Here is a 23188-nt window from a genome sequence, read left to right as displayed (position 1 = left end):
CTTCAGGATTGTACTGGTAAAGCCATGTTTCATCTCCCGTTGTAATTCTTCAAAGAAATGTTTATTTTGATCCAAATTGTTAAAAATGTCAATTGAAATATCTGTTCTTGTCTGCAGCTGATCTGGGTGCAACAGTTTTGGTAGACATTGAGTGCAAAGTTTTTTCACCTTAAATTTTTCAGTCAGAATTGTGTAGGTGGAATCAATTGAGATGTCTATATGTCAGCTATTGTTTCTGTTGTTCATCACTTATCTCATCAATTAGGGCACAAACAAGATAATTTTTTTTCTCCTAAATTGATGCAGATGGTCAGCTGCTATGAGCTTCATCTTCAACAATGTTCTGTCCGTTCTTCAAATGAGTTAGCCATTTGTAAACTACTGATTTGTTTGGGAGACTGTCCCCATAAACTTTTTGAAAAGCATCAATGATTTTACCATTCTTCCACCCAAGCTTCACTATAAATTTGATGCTTGTTCTTGCTTCAATTTTAGCAGAATTCATGTTGCTCTGACAGGTGCTCTTTTCAAACTGATGTCCTGTATTTCTTAGTGCCTTGAATGAGATCCTCTCCAGGCATGTCATAGCAAGTTAGTAAGAGTTTATTTTGGTGCAATAAAAATGAAATCCATGCATGGATTTTTCATAATATGCATTTTCCATGAACTTTTTGAAGGCTCTTCAAAAATCAGTGAGCACATTAGAATTATATAGCAGAAAGTTATACTGATCTTTTGATAAAACAATGTAATACTAAAAAATGTATTTACATTCCCATAGTTAGATGTGAAAATATTTAATATATATATCTAAATTATTTTATTTATAAGATTTTAAGTATCTCTGTAAGCTAAAAATAAGGAAAAATGAATAATAAATATTTTCTGTTGAAATTATCAAAATATATATATACATTTTTTTCTAAAAGCATTTTCTATACAGATTTTTGGAATTGGGAAAAAAACCTAAATATATAAACCTAGGCCTTTTACATTTTTCCTAACTTGCTAAACCCAAATAAATGTATGTCACTTAAGTTGCAAAAGTTATGTAATAACTTCATTTTGCTGTTTATTTCTATGGCTGACATATTGTGGTTAAAGCCAAAACCTGGATAATGTGAAAAACAAAAACAAACTAAAATGTGAAATAATACTGATCAAAAAGCAAATTGTGAAGAACTGAAACCTCAAGAAAATGTTTTGTATGAATATTTCTTAGAAGCTTGAACACTAAAAGACTCATTTCCTAAGAATGTCATGGATATTAGACAATGCACACAATCACATTTTCCTTTTTAGAAATTTTGTAATAAATTATTAAGGTCCCCACATGCATGGCATCACTTGCCATCTAGAAGTTAGTTCTATGTCTATCTGTCCTAAATTTCTCTCCAGAGCCACAAAGCCAACTATTTAATGGTCATTTCCTTCTGTATGTACCACAGACATGTCAAACTCAACCAATCCAACACTGTAGTAAGAACCTCTACAAATCTGTCTAAGCTCCCCATATCCAGCTGAAATCTGAGAGTCAACTTTTTTCCTTTTAAAATGTTTTTTAAATTTTTTTTATTATACTTTAAGTTTTAGGGTACATGTGCACAATGTGCAGGTCTGTTACATATGAATACATGTGCCATGTTGGTGTGCTGCACTCATTAACTCGTCATTTAACATTAGGTATATCTCCTAATGCTATCCCTCCCCGATCCCCCCACCCCACAACAGGCCCCAGAGTGTGAAGTTCCCCTCCCTGTGTCCATGTGTTCTCATTGTTCAATTCCCAACTATGAGTGAGAACATGCGGTGTTTGGTTTTTTGTCCTTGTGATAGTTTGCTAAGAATGATGATTTCTAGCTTCATCCATGTCCCTACAAAGGACATGAACTCATCATTTTTTACGGCTGCATAGTATTCCATGGTGTATATGTGCCACATTTTTTAAATCCGGTCTATCATTGTTGGACATTTGGGTTGGTTCCAAGTCTTTGCTATTGTGAATAGTGCCACAATAAACATACAAGTGCATGTGTCTTTATAGCAGCATGATTTATAATCCTTTGGGTATACACCCAGTAATGGGATGGCTGGGTCAAATGGTATTTCTAGTTCTAGATCTCTGAGGGATCACCACACTGACTTCCACAATGGTTGAACTAGTTTACAGTCCCACCAACAGTGTAAAAGTGTTCCTATTTCTCCACATCCTCTCCAGCACCTGTTGTTTCCTGACTTTTTAATGATCACCATTTTAACTGGTGTAAGATGGTATCTCATTGTGGTTTTGATTTGCATTTCTCTGATGGCCAGTGATGATGAGCATTTTTTCATGTGTCTTTTGGCTGCATAAATGTCTTCTTTTGAGAAGTGTCTGTTCATATCCTTTGCCCACTTTTTGATGGGGTTGTTTTTTTTTTCTTGTAAATTTGTTGGAGTTCATTGTAGATTCTGGATATTAGCCCTTTGTCAGATGAGTAGATTGCAAAACATTTCCTCCATTCTGTAGGTCGCCTGTTGACTCTGATGGTAGTTTCTTTTGCTGTGCAGAAGCTCTTTAGTTTAATTAGATCCCATTTGTCAATTTTGGCTTTTGTTGCCATTGCTTTTGGTGTTTTAGACATGAAGTCCTTGCCCATGCCTATGTCCTGAATGGTAATGCCTAGGTTTTCTTCTAGGGTTTTTATGGTTTTAGGTCTAACATTTAAGTCTTTAATCCATCTTGAATTAATTTTTGTATAAGGTGTAAGGAACGGATCCAGTTTCAGCTTTCTACATATGGCTAGCCAGTTTTCCCAGCACCATTTATTAAATAGGGAATCCTTTCCCCATTGCTTGTTTTTCTCAGGTTTGTCAAAGATCAGATAGTTGTAGGCATGCGGCGTTATTTCTGAGGGCTCTGTTCTGTTCCATTGATCTCTGTTTTGGTACCAGTACCATGCTGTTTCGGTTACTGTAGCCTTGTAGTATAGTTTGAAGTCAGGTAGTGTGATGCCTCCAGCTTTGTTCTTTTGGCATAGGATTGACTTGGCGATGTGGGCTCTTTTTTGGTTCCATATGAACTTTAAAGTAGTTTTTTTCCAACTCTGTGAAGAAAGTCATTGGTAGCTTGATGGGGATGGCATTGAATCTATAAATTACCTTGGGCAGTATGGCCACTTTCATGATATTGATTCTTCCTACCCATGAGCATGGAATGTTCTTCCATTTGTTTGTATCCTCTTTCATTTCAGTGAGCAGTGGTTTGCAGTTCTCCTTGAAGAGGTCCTTCACATCCCTTGTAAGTTGGATTGCTAGGTATTTTATTCTCTTTGAAGCAATTGTGAATGGGAGTTCACTCATGATTTGGCTCTCGTTTGTCTGTTATTGGTGTATAAGAATGCTTGTGATTTTCATCTGTTATTTCTCTTTCTCCCAAATTCCTCACATAATCAGTCACTAAAATTCTATTGATCCTGCCACCGTCTCTCAAATCCATCTACTTTTCTTTCATTTAATCTGGTTTAGCTCAAGCCACCATCATTTCACAAGTGGATGACCACAACAATCTCTAGCCTAGCTTCAACAATCTCTAGCCTAGCCTAGTAGTGACCTGTAGGATTGACCATTTACATGTTTTAATTCTGTAGTGAGAATAACCTGTCAAGAATGCAAATATGATCATGTTGCCAAGTTACTCACTCCCTGCTTAGAATCCTCCTATTTTCTCACTGTCCCCAGAATTAAGTTCAAACTCCTATATTTATTTTTTTATTTTTTGAGACGGAGTCCTGCTCTGTTGCCTGCATAGGAGTGTGGTGGTGCAATCTTGGCTCACTGCAAACTCTGCTTCCCAGGTTCAAGTGATTTTCCTGCCTCAGCCTCCCAAGTAGCTGGGGTTACAGGTGCATGCCACCACACCTGGCTAATTTTTGTATTTTCAGTAGAGATGGGGTTTCACCATGTTGGCTTGGCTGGTCTTGAACTCCTGACCTTAGGTGATTTGCCCACTCCGGCCTCCCAAAGTGCTGGGATTACAGGCATGAGCCACTGCGCCTGGCCCTCAAACTCCTTAATATGACATTCAAGGCCGTTTATAAAGTTCAGACTCCTCAGTATGACATTCAAGGCCCTTTATGATCTAGCACTGTGTATTGAACTATATCTTTCACCACTGCCCTACAAAATACCTTGACCCCAAACACATCCCTTTTCCCCCTGAGAAGACACACAGAACAGTCTCTGTGTTCCAGTTGTAGGGAGCAACTCGAAGTAACCTAATTGTGCCCTATTTTTCTTGCCTATGGGTTACTGCATTTGTCCAGATAGTGATCTTTGTGCTCTGCCTTCACTTCCCATACCACCTTCTACTGCATACTCCCTACTTGTCTTCAGTACTGAAATGAGATATCATTTCCTCTGGAAAGTCAACCCTATTTTTCCCAAGGATTAGGTAATGTCTTCTAACATCATCTTGTGCATGCTTCCTATTATTGCACTGAGGAGCTGTATTGTAATTACTAGTTAGATTATCAAATTCTTGAGGCCAAGAACTATGTCTTCTTGTTCATTAAATCTTAGTGTAATAAATGAATAACAAAACCACAACGTTTATCTTCAGGCTGATTACCTACAACCTTGTAGTCATATATTAAAATACAAACATACTTCCAAAGTCATTTCTTAGTAACATAAATATGAAATTACCCACACAGAAGAATGAATACAACAGTTGGAAGGAAAACCTTATAGGGATTTTAGGCTTTGATAATTTATCTTTCATTAGTTTAAAAAGTAAGAAAATGGTTAACATAAAAATGAGGATAGTGGTTAACTTTAAGGAAGGGAATGAAGTTGTGACTAAGAAATTGACTTTTAGTGGCTGCCAGCATTCCATTTCTTGTCTGCTTTGATAGTTATACAAGTGTGTTCTTTATAGTTATTATGTAAACTAACCATACATATTTAGCACTTTTCTGTAGACATATCTGGAGTGACTATACAATTTGTTGTTCAAACTTTTGAGAGTGAAGAAAGATATTATCAGTAATTGTAGTGGAAAACAGGTCTAAATTGGAACTATACAGAAAAATACTGAACACCTCATCACCCTAGTTATAGCTCACAATGCAAGAAATATGAAAACAAAATAGGAAAGTTACCAGAGTTTCCACCTATTGATGGTTGGCATAACTAACCATCTTAAATACCTGAGATGGTCCTAAATAATCCATATATGGACAGGATTACATATGTGTGTGTATATATATTTATATGTATATATATGTGTGTGTGTATATATATATATATATATATATATATATATATATATATATATATATACACACACACACAATTAGATAACTCTGTCCCCATTAAGCTCTGTGCTGGAAGTGGAGATGGAAGAATGATAAGTATGCCATGATCCTGGCCTTTAATAAGTTAGAGGTATTAACACATAAAGACTTCAGAAGCAGTAGTGTGTGAGGAGTATTACCTCCTCTGATCCTGTTGGACTGTCCTGAAACCAAGGTTGACGGGCCATTATAAATCCATACTATCTGACCTCAGTGAGGTTCTCCCTGCTGTCTTCTCAGTCACTAATTCTTCCTGTATACTGTTGGGATCCTATTTGTCTCATTCTTTCCAGTCCCACCACTGTTTAGGTTTTCTTACAACAGACTTTAGTCTCAATTTTTCTAGTCCAGCAGTCCCCAACCTTTTTGACATCAGGGACCAGTTTTGTGGAAGACAGTTTTCCACAGACAGAGTGGAGAGGATGATTTTGGGATGATTCAGGTGCATTACGTTTATTGTGCACTTTATTTCTATTGTAATATATAATGACATAATTATACAACTAACCATAATTTAGAATCAGTGGGAGCTCTGAGCTTGTTTTCCTGCAACTAGGTGGTCCTCTCTGGGGGTGATGAGAGACAGTGACAGATCATCAGGCATTAGATTCTCATAAGGAGCGCACAACCTAGATCCCTCACATGCACAGTTCACAATAGGGTTCATGCTTTTATAAGAATCTAATACTGCAGCTGATCTGATAGGAGGTGGAGCTCAGGTGGTAATGCGAGCAATGGGGAGCAGCTGTAAATACAGATGAAGCTTTGGCTTGCTTGCCTGCTGCTCACCTCCTGTTCAGCCCAGTTCCTAACAGGCCATGGACTGGTACCCATCTGTGACCCGGGGTTTGGGGAACCTTTTTCTAGTCTTTCCCTTTACTCTGTTGCCAGATCAATCTTTTTGAAGCCTTGCTCTGATCGAGCCACTCCGCTGCTAAAAAAAAAAAAAGTCATTTACTGAAATGATTTTGCCTACAAAGTAACCGGAACTCTTTAGCCAACATCTTCTCTAAAACTATCTTTCTAGCTTCCCCTCTCACTATCTATTTCCAGGGATCTTATGCTCCAGGCAAATCTGGATTACACACTAATAGTCTGAAGGCCCTAGACAAAACTCAGTCATGCAACTCAGTCTGGGATGAGACAGGCAATGCAGCCCAGATTACACAAAGCCTAAAAGCAAGGAGTAGTTCAGTAATCCACATATGTGAGATGATAAAGACCATAATACTCCTCAGGGTGGTAGCAGAGTGAATGGAAAGAAAGGGATAGAATGAATCATCATAAAAGAAAAATGAGCAAAATTTTGTGAGTCACAGGATTTGAGGGAAAGTGCCGGCCAGACCCATCCATGACTAAAGGGAGCTAAGAACCAACAGTTGTTTCTACTGCTTACAGAGAATAGTATTACAGCTTAGTCTTTTCCTCCACAGTCGGTGGAGATAATATCTGTTAATGGCCTGTTAGCAGTAGGAAAGAGAAACTTCATGTTTCCATGGGCTTCAAGTACTTAAATATCTTCAGCTTGACTAAGGTCAAGCTGAAATTACAGATTTTAGCTTTAGACTTTTAAACCAAACATTCTAAAAAGTGAGACCCAACTGAAAAATGTCTACAATATCCACAAGGGGGTCTTTTATAGGCTCAACTAAACCATCAAACTCATGAGACTATTCTGGGCCACACTTGATATCCATTGACTAAAAAAGATATAGAAAAGGAATCAACCTTGCTAGCAGGGCAGCACCAGACACTACTTTTTAGTGGGAGCCTTGCAGCAGTTCTTGTGGCAACCCCCAGAACCTCCGAGGATTTACTATCTTTGGAATATGGCGTGTTAACTTAGGAGTGAGGGAATCAGGCTCACCTTGAGCAGATGCAGGAGTTATCCTGGCTTAAAAATCTTATACCCCACAGAAGCCAATATCTTTGCAATAACTCCATAGGTATGGCTTTCAGGATCCCATCCCATAAGAGACATGCTCAATTCTAAGAGTTACTACTCTTAGGGAAGATCAAAGCTATGGTATACCATGTTCTGATTACTACTAATCCTGATGGAGTTTACCAATTAGGGGTCATTTTCTACCACAGGCAATATTGTCTAGTCACCATCCACTTAAGAGTGAATGCTATGATGTGCTGCCCAGAATCCCTTCAGTTATAAGTCATTCATTTCCTTAGCTGTGGGAGTGCTGGCCTTAGGTGAGGCACTCTCTAGAAATTGCCCTTAGCCAAAAAGCAACCTTGCTTAAGGTTACAGTCCTACCCCTGGTCGCTTGCCTACGGCAGAACATCTTTGAAAAGTCATCTCAGATCCAGAGACTACCATGGGGTTAGCTGAGGGCTTTGTTGTGACTACACTGCAGTTCAACTCCTGTCCAATTCTACTTTTTTTTACTCCCCTACAAGTGCTGATCCCAAGAGGACTCCTCAACAATCTTCCTGCATGTAAACTTCCATTTCAAAATTTATTATCTGGGAAACTCAACCTAACACACCACTATATCAGGCTTCCAGGGGGAAGAGCCAGAAAGTCAACTGAAGGTCAGAATCTCATGCAGAAATAGAACTAGTTATTTACTACAATGTCTTACAAGAAATATATATAAAGTATTTATAACTATTTACATGTATTATCATGCCTATGTTTAAAACAACTGCAAAATATTGGTGGCTCAGGATTACCTGCCAGCTCTACCATCAGCCATGGTAGCTTAATTTGAATCCTATACCATTTCATTGGTTCTTCTCTACTCTATTTGTTTAATGTCAAGTCGCTTTTCCTTCCTTCTAGAATATAACCAACTTGAAAATAGATTATCTTTTTAATTCAAACTATAAATACAAGGCATGCTACAGGCATTCGACAATAATTAACAATGCTAGTGTTATTGGCAATGACACTATGGACAAAATATTTTGGAGTACATTTCAAAAATGAAAACAAATGAGTATTTAAACTTCATTTCAGGAATCCAGCTTCTAATAATCTGGAATGTGGCAAAAGATTGGTGGTCAAAGATATTCATCACTGTCTCATTTATAAAAGCAAAACTTTGGATAAAGCGTAAGTATCCAATAATGAAAATATAACTAATAGTTTATCTGTTCAATGAAATATTATGTAGCTATTCTATGAGTTTATAATACATGCAGCTTATCTGATATGTAGTGTAATTTTTATCATATAAAAAAAGCCTGAAAAAGACTTTTCAAAAGAATAAATCAAATAAAACACTAAAAGCAGTTGAGCTGTCTATTGATGGTTGGAATATGAGTAGTTTTCTATTTTTAGTTTCTTCACACTTTTCTGAATGGCCAGAATTTCTACAAAGTACATGCTTTTTATACTAAACAAGTAAACAACAGGAAAATCAGAATACCACTTAGTAATTACTGATGTCTTCTTAGGGCGAATTATCATCTGAGCAGGGTTTTTACACCTTCGAATCTTTTTAAAAATAATTTTAACTTTTATTTGAGATTCAGAGAGTACATGTGCAAGTTTGATACATGAGTATATTGTATAGTGCTGAGGTTTGAGATAGGAATGATCCCATCATCCAGGTAGTGAGTGTAGTATTCAACAGTTAGTATTTTAACCCTTGCCCCCTACTTCTCTCCCACCTTTGGTAGTCCCTAATGTCTTTGCTGCCATCTTCACGGCCATGAGTAAACAATGTTTAGGTCCCATTTGACACAAAAACATGTGTACACCAAATATATCATCTGAACCCACTGAGCATTTCCAACCAGCAAATGAGAAAGGTTGTTTCAAATAGGTTTAAGGGTAAGAAGAAGAAAGAGTAATAAGTGATAGTTGAAAGTTTGCTACTAACTGAAGAAATGGGAAAACCAGAAAAATTAGGAGAGCACATGTAGCACCTAGTGTGAGACCATAAGTATTGTTATGAGCAACTTAAGGGCAGTGCCATATTCAAAGCACAATAACTGACAAGCACGACAGTGACACTGGGTCATTTCAAGAAGGCTAATGATGTTATATGAACTCGATTTCTGAAAGACTAGTGACACACAATTAAATAGTTTTATTCAAAATATTACTTTACAAAACAAAATATAAGGGAGATAAGCCTTAGTTATAAAAAACTCAACTTTCATATGTGTTACTTCCCAAGGCTGCCACAAAATTAAGGCTTTTTACTATATACAGTGTTTAAGAAAGCTAGATTCCCATCATTTTTGGATTTAACAAATTCTGCCAAATATTTGCAGCCTTCTACAAATGTTAAACATAGAAATTAATAAACTTAGATTAGTTTTAAATATATATGTATATGTATTTCTGGAATATTACATTACTAATAATACATACTAAAATCCCAATTTTATAAATGTGATGATGCTATTCCAACGCAAATTTGTGTCATTCCAACCCACAGTCCACATTGTGTCTACAATCATTATATATTTATATATTGTGACTACAATCCAGAGAGTGTATATTATCAGCAGTGTATTTTGAGACTAAACAGATTCAATAGGAAAGGCTTTCTAATACGCTTCAATTACAGAAATGCAAACATACTAAATCTATTCCACAGGCTTCCCCATGAATTTCACATTAGAGTGCATTTTGTATTGAGCAACTTGATTTAAACTCGATGATTTTAGAATATGCTAATGTACAAAGTGCATGAAAAGAACTAAATCCATTAATTAGTATTTGCTGGTGGCAGAGTGCATAGGATATTTACACTAGAATTCTGCTACATTCAGAATACAGGTGGAATTTCCTAATGTACTCTTGCCATCATTAATCCTTAAATGCCAAACAGAAGTGATGCAGTAACCAAAGCCTTATCAACTATGCCAGATTCTACTACCTAGGCATTGCAAGGTCTGCATTTATGATGGACTACCTGAGCTGATAGCACATGGAATTATCTAAACAACATTTGCATATTTGTGTAATTATTTTCTAAGGTTAATTAGCTCCTGTAATGCATTTCTCCCTTTGAGACTGCTTACAGTGACAGGTTCACATATTTTCTGAACCATTGCCAAATTTGACAGATTTTTCTTCAGCTAACCTGTTGCTACAAAGTTATAAAAAGTAAGTACTCCTATAATATACACTTTAAACTTACAATTGATTTTAGAAAAAGTAAACTGAAAATTTAATGGATGTAAAGGTTTTTTAAATGTCCAATTTTAAAGTCAAAAATTCAAGGTTTTTTACTTCATATAAATCTTTCTGTGATTATACTGGTAATCATATCTATTAACAAAATATCTTTTAATAATCAAATCTAACCTTTGTGACTTCAGCACATACCTATGTCACTAATTTCAGTTATGTCCACGTCATATAAATATGTATATAAGTATGTATGTGTACATACACACACACACACACTTCACACTCTACCAGCGGCCCTTAGTATTGCCACTGATTTGCTATTTACATTGGTGATATCAACTGGAGAAATTACACTAATATAAAATCTACACCTGTTTTATGACAAAATTTACAAAATGAAATTCTTTCTTCTAAAAAGTTAAGGCTTTCCACTGGGAAAAGTATGGCTCAATAAAATCCAAATGGAAGGTAGATAGTCTAGTCTGCTGGATGGAGGATGCAAAAATGTAAGTTACCATCTTGTACTCAACCAATCCACAAGGATAAGATGAAAGAAAATTTTTTTTTTCTTTTTGACGGAGTCTCGCTCTGTCGCCCAGGCTGGAGTGCAGTGGTGCAATCTCTGCTCACTGCAAACTCCGCCTCCCAGGTTTGCGCCATTCTCCTGCCTCAGCCTCCCGAGTAGCTGGGACCACAGGCGCCCCCCACCACGCCCGGCTAATTTTTTGTGTTTTTAGTAGAGATGGGGTTTCACCGTGTTAGCCAGGATGGTCTCGATCTCCTGACCTCATGATCCGCCCACCTCGGCCTCCCAAAGTGCTAGGATTACAGGCGTGAGCCACCATGCCGGGCCAAAAGAAAATTCTTATTTTCAGCAATTGGCCAGTGGAGTATCCTTCCAGAAGAAACGGAACACAGATATGGCTCTAATCCAGAAAGACACACACAAGGAAATTTTATGCTTTAGCTTTAAAGCTTTAAACTTTTGGATGATTTTGTTATTTAACTCTTTTGTATATTAACTGAGTATAAATTGTGCATTAATATAGAACAGAACATCTAAAAGAACAGTTATATGTAAAACATATTTTACCTTGTCACATGAGATGTAATTTTATTTTATCCAATTAAATAATTTAGATTAAAATGTTTTCTTCATTTTGGCATATTTTAAATGTATGCTTTTTTACAAATTGTATGCATTTGTATTTAATGATGATTAAAGTACTAGGTGTATACTGGATGCATAAAAGTAACACTATAACATGCATATACTAAAAACATATTCAAAATTGAAGGACATTATTCAGTCCCAAAATATTAAATTGAACCATATAAGTTACCAGTATTAGAAATTTTGGACCTTGAAAAATGGCAATTTCACAAGATTCAACTTTAAACATAATGAAAATAGACAAAAAAAAAGTCTATAAGCTGGAGATACCTTGAGACTATCAATTTGTTTCTACCTTTTAGGTGTCAAGATATTATTTGCAGCACTCAATCTTTTTTTAAGTTTTATTTTAGGTTTAGAGACACAAGCAAAGGATCGTTATATAGGTAAACTATGTGTTGTGGGGTTTGGTGTACAGATTATTTAGTCACCTAGGCAATAAGTATAGTACCCAATAGGTATGTTTAAAAATCCTCTCCCTCCTCCCACTCCACCCTCAAGTAGGCCCTTTTTGTGTCCACGTGTTCTCATTGTTTAGCTCTCACTTATAGGTGAGAACATATGGTATTTGGTTTTCTGTTCCTGCATTAGTTTGCTCCAGATAATGATCTCCAGCTCCATCCATGTTGCTGCAAAGGACATGATCTCATTCTTTTTCAATGGCTGTGTAGTATTCCACGGTGTATATGTGCTAAATTTTCCTTCTGCAGTCTACCACTGATGAGCATTTAGATTGATTCCACGTCTTTGCTACTGCAACGAATAGTGCTGCAATGAACAAACAAATACATGTGTCTTTATAGTAGAATGATTTATATATCCAATATACCCAAAGGAATATAATACATTCCACCATAAAAATAAATCCCACTAGATTGCTGGGTTGAATGGCAATTCTAAGTTTTTTTGAAACTTAGAATTGCCATTTTTTGAAAGCACACTGCTTTCCAGAAAGGCTGAACTAATTTGCACTCCCACCAACAGTGTATAAGTGTTCCCTTTTCTCCCCAATCTCACCAGCATCTGTTATTTTTTGACTTTTTAATAAAGGCCATTCTGGCTGCTGTGAGATGGCATCTCAGAGTGGTTTTGACTTTCATTTCTCTAATGATTACTGATGCTGTGCATTTTTTCGTATGCTTGTTGGCCACATGTATGGCTTCTTTTGAAAAGTGTTCATGTACTCTGCCCACATTTTAATGGGGATGTTTGTTTTTTGCTTATAAATTTGTTTAAGTTCCTTATAGATTTTGGATATTAAACCTTTGTCAGATGCATAGTAAGCAAATATTTTTCCTATTCTATAGATTGTCTGTTTACTCTTTTGATAGTTTATTTTGCTGTGCAGAGATCTTTAGTTTGATTAGGTCCCACTTGTCAATTTTTGCTTTTGTTGCGATTGCTTTTGGTGTCTTTGTCTTGAAATCTTTGCCAGGTTCTATGTCCAGGATGGTATATCCTAGGTTTTCCTGAAGGGTTTTTATAGTTTTAAGTTTTATATTTAAGTCTTTAATCCATCTTAAATTGATCTGTGTATATGATGTCTGTCCAATTTCAATCTTCTGCATATGGCTAGCTAGTTATCCCAGCACCATTTATTGAATAGGTAGTCCTTTCCCCATTGCTTGTTTCTGTAGGCTTTGTAGAAGATCAGACAGTTGCAGGTGTGTGGCATTATTTCTGGGCTCTCTATTCTATTCCATTGGTATATGTATCTGTTTTTGTATCAATACCATGCTGTTTTGGTTACTATAGCCTTGCAGTAGAATTTGAAGTGGTAATGTGATACCACCACCTTTGTTCTGTTTGCTTATGAGTGCCTTGGCTATTCAGGCCCTGTTTTGGTTCCATGTGAATTTTTTAAAATAGTTTTTTCTGTGACAGTGCAAGACTCTGTCTCAAAAAAAAGTTTTTTCTAATTCTGTGAAGAATCTCATTGGTCGTTTGATAGGAACAGCATTGAATCTGTAAATTGCTTTGGGCAGTATGGCCATTTTAATTACATTGATTCTTCCTATCCATGAGTAAGCAATGTTTTTCCATCTGTTTGAGTCATCTTTGATTTCTTTGAGCAGTGTATTGTAATTCTCATTGGGGAGACCTTTTACTTCCCTGGTTAGTCATATTCTTAGATATTTTATTCTTTTTTGTGGCAACTGTGAATAGGACTGTGTTCCTGATTTGGCTCTCAGCTTGACTGTTGTTTGGTGTATAGGAATGTTACTTGTGTTTGTACATTGATTTTATATTCTGAAACTTTGCAGAAATTGTTTATCAGATCAAGGAGCTTTTGGGCAGAAACTATGGGGTGGTATAGAATCATGTCATCTGCACACAGGGATAGTTTGACTTCCTCTCTTCCTATTTGGGTGCCTTTTATTTCCTTCTCTTGCCTGATTACTCTGGCCAGGACTTCCAATACTATGTTGAATAGGAGTGGTGAGAGAGAGCATCCCTGTCATGTTCCAGTTTTCAAGGGGAATGCTTCCAGCTTTTGCCCATTCAGTATTATGTTGGCTGTGGGTTTGTCATAGATGGCTCCAATTACTTTGAAGTATGTTCCTTCAATGCCTAGTTTATTGAGGATTTTTAACATTAAAAATGTTGAATTTTATTGAAAGCCTTTTCCGCATCTACTAAGGTAAGCATGTGGTTTTGTCTTTAGTTTCATGTGATTAATCACATCCATTGATTTGCATATGTTGAACCAATCTTATGTTCTAGGGATGATGCCTACTTGATTGTGGTGGATTAGCTTTTTGATGTGCTGCTGGATTTGGTTTGCTAGTTGAGGATTTTTGCATCTATGTTCATTAAGGATATTGGCTTGAATTTTTTTGTTGTGTCTCTGCCAGGTTTTGGTATCAGGATGATGCTGGCCTTATAGAATGGGTTAGGGTAAAGTCCTTCCTCATCAATTTTTTTGGAACAGTTTAAGTAGGAATGGTAGCAGCTCTTCTTTATACACCTGATAGAATTTGGCTGTAGATCATTCCGGTCCTGGGCTTTTTTTTTTTTTTTTTTTTTTGGTTGATAGGCTTTTTACTACTGATTCAATTTTGGAACTCATTATTGGTCTGTTCGAGGATTCAATTTCTTCCTGGTTCAGTCTTGGGAGGTTGTATATGTCCAGGAATTTATCCATTTCTTCCAGGTTTGCTAGTTTGTGTGCATACAGGTGTTAATAGTAGTCTCTGACAGTGTTTTGTATTTTTGTGGGGTTGGGGGTAATGTCCCCTCTGTCATTTCTGATTATATTTATTTGGATCTTCTCTCTTATTTTCATTATCAGGCTAACTAGCAGTCTATGTTATTAATTTTTTCACCAAACCAATTCTATGATTCATTGATCATTTGTATGGTTTTTCATGTCTCAATTTCCTTCAGTTCAGCTCTGATTTTGGTTATTTCTTGTCTTCTTTGAGGTAGATTTGCTCCTGCTTCTCTAGTTTCTCGAGGTTAGGTTAATTTGATATCTTTTTAACTTTTTGATGTGGGTATTTAGTGCTATAAAATTCTCTCTTAACACTGCCTTAGCGGTGTCCCAGAAATTCAGGTATGTTGTATCTTTGTTCTCACTAGTTTCAAAGAATTTCTTGATTTCTGACAGCACTCAGTCTTGAAGACAGATTCAAGGCTACATTACTGGTCAATATGGCTACATTAATAAAATTATAAATGGTTATGCACAGAAGACATCTGTAGTGAATATAGCTGACAAACGATAAGTATTCAGAACCATATTAAAATATTTGAATTTAGCAGATATTTCACATTTACCATGTCCAAAAGTAAACTCTGAATTGGATTCCCAACACCACAATGTCTATTCTTTCCCAACTTGTTAAGTGGTAACTCCACCCACCTGTTTTTTTCAAGCCAAAAATCTGGAAGTCACCCTTGACATCTTCCTCCTCTTCTATCACCCATATGTATCCAATTTAACTTATCCTTTGACATATTTCTAGAATTCATAAACTTATCTCTACTTCTATTCTTACTACCCTAACACTATCACCATCTCTTGTCTTGGACACTAGACACTTGAACTGGCTACATGCTTTCTCTCATTTGGTCTTTACATTAGATTTTATGATGCAGACACTCTGAATATAGCATTTACAGAGATTAATTAATTAATTAATTTGATCAAGGTCATAAAACCAGTGTGATTGCAAGCCAGTCTGTGTGGTTCTAGTGTTTGAACTTCTATGCTATACTAACTATCCTTTTAAATCATATGTATTAAAGACTAAACAAGTAATTATGGCCCATTATTTACAGACAGGGTGACAAATACTTTGTGATTGGGCCATACTGCCACAAAATGGGTGTGACCTAAAATAGGAGGCATATAGAACTGGTAGGATTCTTAGATTCCAAAACTGGGCTCCACTGTACTCCTGGGAATGTCCATCAAAGTAAACATTGATGATCCTACTCACTTTAATAAAATTTAGGTCTTTTCTTTTAGTGTAATCTACAATGCAAGCATAATAATGTTAACTGAAAATGCCTCTGCAGCACATACTGTGACATGTACTGATCTTAAAACAGTCAACTCTCCTTATCTGTCGGTTCTGCATTAGCGGATTCAAGCAACCAATGATCAAAAATATTTTTGAAAATATTTTAGAAAAAGAAAGAATGGTAGCATATATACCCAACATGGCCAGACTTTATTTTCTTGTTATCATTCCTTAAATAATACACTATTAACAACTATTTACATAGCATTTACAATATATTAGGTAGTAAAGTAATCCAGAGATGATTTAAAGTCTATGGGAGGATGTGTATAGGCTACATGCAAATACTATGCCATTTTATATAGGTGACTTGAGCATCTGTGGATTTTGGTATCTGAGGCGTGAAGGAGGGGCTGTCCTGAAACCAGTTCCCTATGGATACTGAAGGACAATTATTTATGTCATTTAATCCTATGAATTAGGTACCATTATTATCCCCATAATCAGATGAACAGGTAAAGAATGATTAGGAAACTAATTATTTGGCAGAGCCAGAATTCAAACCTAGGTAGTCTGAGTTCATATGTGTAATCTTAATCACTTTATATAACCCTGTTAAAACACATTTAATATTCTTCTCTCCATGCAGGCATAACGAGTATTGCTATTCTTTATAGTAATGAATAAAATAGCAAGAGGCCATTAAGACAAAGGGACGCGAGTGTTGCTTATGTATCTAACAGTATTGTGGGCCAGGTTGACATGAAAAAACACCTTCTCTGTGAAAATGAAGGAGTCTGTTTTCTGAAAGTTCAGTGTGTCGTTTTTCTTCAATAGCTTCTGACATCATATAAGAGAGACACTGAACCTAGCTTAAAACCTATTATTAATTTTCTGCCATTTATTAATCTAAAACAAAAAATACAGCTAAGAGAAAGAAGCTAGACACAAAAGACTACATGCAATATGTTTCAATTGTTAGGAAATTCTAGAAAAGCCAAAACTATAATGTTAGAATGGAGGTCAGTGGTCAGCAAGGTCAGGAAATGGGAGGAAGACATTGGCTGCAAAGGGGCACAAGAGGAAACTTTTTGGGGGTGATGAAAGTAACGGGTTAGAAAACTGAGCTGCAAGCTGCCTGCCTGTTTTTGTAAATAACATTTCACTGGAACACAGTCATGTACACTTGTTTATATATCATCTATGGTTGCTTTCACCTCACAACAGTAGAGCTGAGCAATTGGGACAGAGTCAGTCTGGCCTACCAGTCTAAAGTAGTTTAAGAAAAAGTTTGTTGATCCTTTCTCTAAATACTTATGATCTCAGTTCCAGCACAGGATGGCAGATTCAAGATCCGTATCTGAGTGGATTATCTCCACAAACCCCCTAAAACTATGGTAAAAGATTTTTTTTAATATAGACATAAATCAGCAAAGACTAGGAGAACAAGGAAGGAAAAAAATGACAACATTTTGGAAGAGAGAGCAGATAGAAGAGTGGTAACTAATTTAGCACATCTGACAAAGTCCAATCTCAAGCTGGCAGTGGGAAAGCTGAGAATCAACTCCATTTACACTGCAGAATCCTCCAAAGCATAGGGACAGGATTCCAGGTATCTCTGGGATTGAAGGAGAGTGACATGTACATGCTAAAATAAGGCTGTTTGAGAAATATTTTCCCATCTTCCATTCCACGTGCTTGGCAAATGTCTTTGCACATCCTGACAGGAGAGGTTTTGAAATGGGGCTATCAGAAACAGTTGGCATCAGCTTCATAAGAAAAAACAGAGATAAAGTGACCATATGCAAACTGAATGTGGAATGTAGTTACCTATCCCAGTTTCATCACCACCATCCCCCAAACCCCCGGGCCTTCATCCCTTCTAAACTTCCCAACTGTTGGCAGTCAGACCCTTAGTCTTCAGGCAAAAGACTGGAAGACTTCTTTGGAAAATGAAATCAGGCTAAATAAGACAAAAAGTTCTAAAGATATAGATGGGTGGGAGTGTGCATGGGGGAAAGTTCCCAACAAATAGACTACTCAGATTAATTATAGCGAAGCTCAAACATAGTTAAGTCCCACCCAGATGCTTAGAGATTCCAATTACTTTTTAATCCCTACTGATAAATATGAATAGACTGCCAAACATTATTAGACATATGGAAAATGCCTATAAATACAAAATATAGAGTCCTGAACAAATAGACACTTGAAAGAAACAGAAACTTTGCAGACAGAGAAAAATTTCAAAAACGCTTTCATTATTATCTTCAGAAATACTAGTACATGCATAAAAGTAGAACAAGGATACTTATTTATTTATTTATTTATTTTTGAGACAGGGTCTCACTCTGTCACCCAGGCTGGTGTGCAGTGGCATGATCACAACTCGCTGCGAAGCCTTGACCTCCCGGGCTCAAGTGATCCTCCAGCCTTAGCCTCCTGAGTAGCTGGGATTACAGACACGTGCCACCATGCCCCACCATGCCTGGCTAATTTTCAACTGCTTTGTAGAGAGAGGGTCTCACTATGTTACCCAGGCTGGACAAGGGTACTATTAAAAAGAAATATTTGAAGAATAAAAAGAGCTCTTTCAAATTAAAAGCAAAACAGCAGAAGTGAAAAATTCAACAGAAGGGTTAAATGATTAAGTTAAAGAAAACTCCCAGAAGAAGATATGAAAAATAGGAGAGAAAAGTAATAAACCAGGTAAGTCTAGGAGATCCATCATCCAAAAAGCAAAGTTGTATAATGAGAAAACAGAAAAAATAGAAGGCAGGAAATTATCAACAAAATAAGTTTTCCAGGACATTTGCTGATAGATTAAAGTGACTAAAGTACCCAGTATAATGAATGAAATATATATGTATAGAAAGGTACATCACTGCAAAATTTAGAACCCAGGAACAAAAAGAAGATACTACAAGTTTTAAGAAAGAAAAATAAAATTTTAGGATTCAGAACAATTTCGGACTTTTCAATAGCAACAGAGGAAGCAAGATGAGGATAAAAAAAAAAAAAAAAAAAAAGCTCTGAAATTCAAAAGCCCAAGCCAGGCACATGGCTCACGCCTGTAATTCCAGCACTTTGGGAGGCCCAGGCGAGTGGACTGCTTGAACTCAGGAGTTCAAGACCAGCCTGGCCAACATGGTGAGATTTCATCTGTACTAACAATACAAAAATTAGCCAGGTGTGGTGGTGCATGCCTGTAGTTTCAGCTACTTGGGAGGCTGAGGTAGGAGGATCGTTTGAGTCCAGGAGGTGGAGGCTGCAGTGAGCTGAGATGGGACCACTGCACTCCAGCCTGGGGTAGAGTGAGACTCCATCTCAAAAGAAAAAAAAAATCAAAAGGAAAATAATTTCTAATTTAGAATTCTATACCCAGCCAAAATATCATAAAATATAAATGTAACATAAATGCAGAAAGTAAAAAAATTTGTATCTCATTCCCTTCTTCTAAAGAAACAACTGGGAGATATGGACATTTAAAATAAGAAATAAATCAAGAAAGAGGAAGACATGAAGTATGGAAAACAAGAGAAATAACCTAAGAGAGTAACAGAAGAATAAAAAAAAATGCTAAGATGACAGCTGGACACCACATACAGCAGTTAACCAGAAAGGTGATACTAGTGTGATTCAAAAGATAGATATGCTGAGAGTTGTTATCACCAAGACCCTCACTACAACTATATTATCATTTAAGACATAATTACCTAATGAGCCAGACCTGGATTTATATTTGCATTTGGCTTTTCCTAACCACATACTATTGAGATTCGTGTTGCCCATTCACGCTTTGCTGCAGTATCAGCTGAGGACGTTTATTACAACTTATGAAAATGTTGTGTTTTCACTAAACTAGGAGGTACAGGTAGACCATGGAAAGCTTAGAAACAGAAAATACAGAGCAGAAAACTCCCTCTAGCCATATTTCTGATGATTTTGCCTTCCAGATGCTCCAACTATGAAAAGCTGTTTTTCAAAACTACATTGTCCACTGATATCCCTATAAGGGGGATCTTGTAAGTGCTTTGGGAATCTTAAGTCAGATCATGATCCATAGTATCTATTAGCTTATCTTCAACTAGGAGTTTTCATCTAATAGTAGAAATATTTTCCTTTCCTTATACTACCAGGTCTGTGCTCACTGCTTAATGTGTCATAATAAACAACATGCTATTTAGGAGTACATATAGTTAACATACAGGCTCCAGGGATTAAGATTTGAATCTTTGGAGCCATTATTCTCCCTACCACAATAACCTAGCAAGAACCCTGGGAGAAGGTCCCAAAATGTTGCCAGGATTTTTCTTAGAAGCTTGAAGAAAGTAATGGCCTATACTAAGTGAAGATCTCAGCTGTCATTCATCAGAGAGTATCTGTCACAGAAGAGGCAGTAAAAAACCAAGAAGGCAGAATGACTCAGCCAGTTTATATTTGTTGGACTCTATCACTAACTTGTGCTGGCACAATCAAAGTATGACCAAAAAAGCCATAATGGCAAGGATGCAGGATATACACAGGCCCACAAACATGCATGTATCTTGCTCACCAAGACTGATCTGGCTACTGCCACTTAATGAATACTAGAGCAGACTGAGAGGCAAAAGAAACACCTTTGGAACGTGAGTGTCTGTGTCTGTGTGTGTTGGAGGGGGCGTAAGATTAAGTGTTCCAGACAGTTCAATCTAGAACATCCTATAGACAAAATGGTATAGTCAGAAGCTAAACATGCCTTATAGTATTGCTATCTGAATCTAAAGCTATAATTATAGCTGTAGAGGAAATGAGTAAACTGTCTCCAAAGAATTAATGATTAATTTAGCAACTTTGGGATGATCATTTACAATTGCCAGTGAACATATTTTCTCTCTCTCTGTGACACACACACACACACACACAATCACACAACCAGACAGTGCTACTTAATTAGCTTTGTGACTTTGACTTACCATCTTAGATGTTCAAACTCTGTATTTGTCCATGAGAGTCCTGGGAGACCTCTAAAGTTCTATCTTTTTCTGATATGATAAGGAAAGCAAAGCTTTGGAAACAAAGAGAAGAGCTGCTATCTAAAGGGAGGCTGGGCCCAGTGTGGTGGCTCATGCCTGTAATCCCAGCCCTTTAGGAGACTGAGTAGGGAGGATCACCTGAGCCCAGGAGTTTGAGACCAGCGTGGGTAACATAGTGAGACCCTGTCTCTAAAAAAAAAAAAAATTAGCCAGGTGTAGTGGCATGTGCCTGTAGTCTTTGCTCACTGGGAGGCGGAGGTGGGAGAATTGCTTGAGCCCAGGAATTCCAGGCTGCAGAGAGCTATGATTGTGTCACTGCACTCCAGCCTGGGCAACAGAGCAAGACCATGTCTCTAAAAAAATAATAATAATAAAAATAAAACAAAGACTGGAGAAATGCAAAATAAGAAGCCTGGCAAACAGCACATAATAAATATTTGATTTCTTTTGGGCTACATCACAAAGGTGTAATTAAGTTATTTATATACTTGCTAAAATTTAGTCATAAACTAAAAACATCTTGAAAATATACTTATTAATATTATAATATTACTTCAAAAACATGTTTAATTTAAAAATACTTTATTGCTAAAAACTGTTAACGATCATCTGAACCTTCACTGAACTACAATCTTTTTGTCAGTGAAGGGTCTTGCCTCAATGTTGATGGCTGCTGACTGATCAGGGAGGTGGTTGCTGAAAGTTGAAGTGACGGAAGAAATTTCTTGAAATAAGACAACGATATTTGCCTCATTTATTGACTCACCCTTCCATGAAAGATTTCTCTGTAGTATGAACCATTGTTTGATCGCATTTTACCCACAGTAGAACTTCTTTCAAAGTTAGAGTCAATCCTCTAAAACTTGTCCTTGTATCAATTAAGTTTACGTAATATTTGTAATCCTTTGTTGTCATTTCAACAGTGTTCACAGCATCTTCAGCAGGGGTAGTTTCTATCTCATACAACCACTTTCTTTGCTCATGTGTAAGAGGCAACTCCTCATTCATTCAAGTTTGATCATGAGATTGCAGCAATTCAGTCACATCTTGAGGCTCCATTTCTAATTCTAGTTCTCTTGCTGTTTCCACCTCATCTGCAGTTCCTTCCTCCACTGAAGTCTAGCAAAGCTAGATTTCTTAACATATAAACAATTCAACTGAAAAACTTAATATATTTTAGTAAAATAACAAACCAGTATATTTTATCAGCAGTTCTGATTTTAGAATAAGGGCACACCAAATGTTTCCTTTATTGTCCATCACAAAATGCAGAGAGAACTTTACCATTCTATTTAAAAAATTTCTCATGTATAGCAAACATATCCTAGTTTACAAAGTTTTAAAATATTTGAAAAAATAAGAAAAATAATTATATTTATTTTGATCTGTTGAAAACACTGCATATACTAAAATATAAAATTGTTAATATAAAATTAAGGGGAGGGACTATATCTTGTTACTACTAATTATTATACTAATTATAGCAGCTAACATTTATCAGGTAGTTGCTACTTATCAGCTTTGGATCAAGCACTTTACAGGTATTACGTACATATATTACATGTATTATGTATTAACATGTATTAAACTACTACTATGGTTCCCATTGTATGGATGAAGCACAGAAAGGTTGAATCACTTGTTCCAGGCTAAATAGCTAATTAGTGCAATTCAGGATTATAGCATGGGAAGTCTGAATTAAAAATGCCTACTTTTAATCCCTGTGCTATGCTAACTCACCCTTTGATTTTTTCTATCCTCCATAGCACCTTGCAGTTCACACAAAGGTCTGCGGTTTTAACTTGTACTTAAATGCATTGTTAAGAAATGTTATTTAAAACAGTCTGAAGACTTCCTCAAAGAGTTATAACACACTTATTTAACTTCTGTTAATAACATTACAAAATCATCGAAACTGAAATTAAATATCCAAATTTTTTAAAAAAGAGAGATGGTGCCAGGTACAGTGGCTCATGCCTGTAATCCCAGCACTGTGGGAGGCCAAGGCAGGTGGATCACAAGGTCAAGAGACTGAGACCATCCTGGTCAACATGGTGAAACCCCGTCTCTACTGAAAATACAAAAAT

At 36.5% G+C, this 23188-nt stretch overlaps 1 protein-coding gene across 17 annotated transcripts in view; it reads right to left on the bottom strand.

Moving 5' to 3' along the window:
- The window catches only part of ARB2A (ARB2 cotranscriptional regulator A), a 493797-nt gene that overhangs the window by 206581 nt on the left and 264028 nt on the right, over positions 1 to 23188 (bottom strand). The gene's annotated exons all lie outside the window — the stretch shown is intronic.

The sequence above is a fragment of the Pan troglodytes genome, chromosome 4 (assembly GCF_028858775.2).
Source record: "Pan troglodytes isolate AG18354 chromosome 4, NHGRI_mPanTro3-v2.0_pri, whole genome shotgun sequence".
NCBI lineage: Eukaryota > Metazoa > Chordata > Mammalia > Primates > Hominidae > Pan > Pan troglodytes.
The sequence above is the reverse complement of the archived record's forward strand: the minus strand, read 5'-3'. Positions and strand labels throughout refer to the sequence as shown.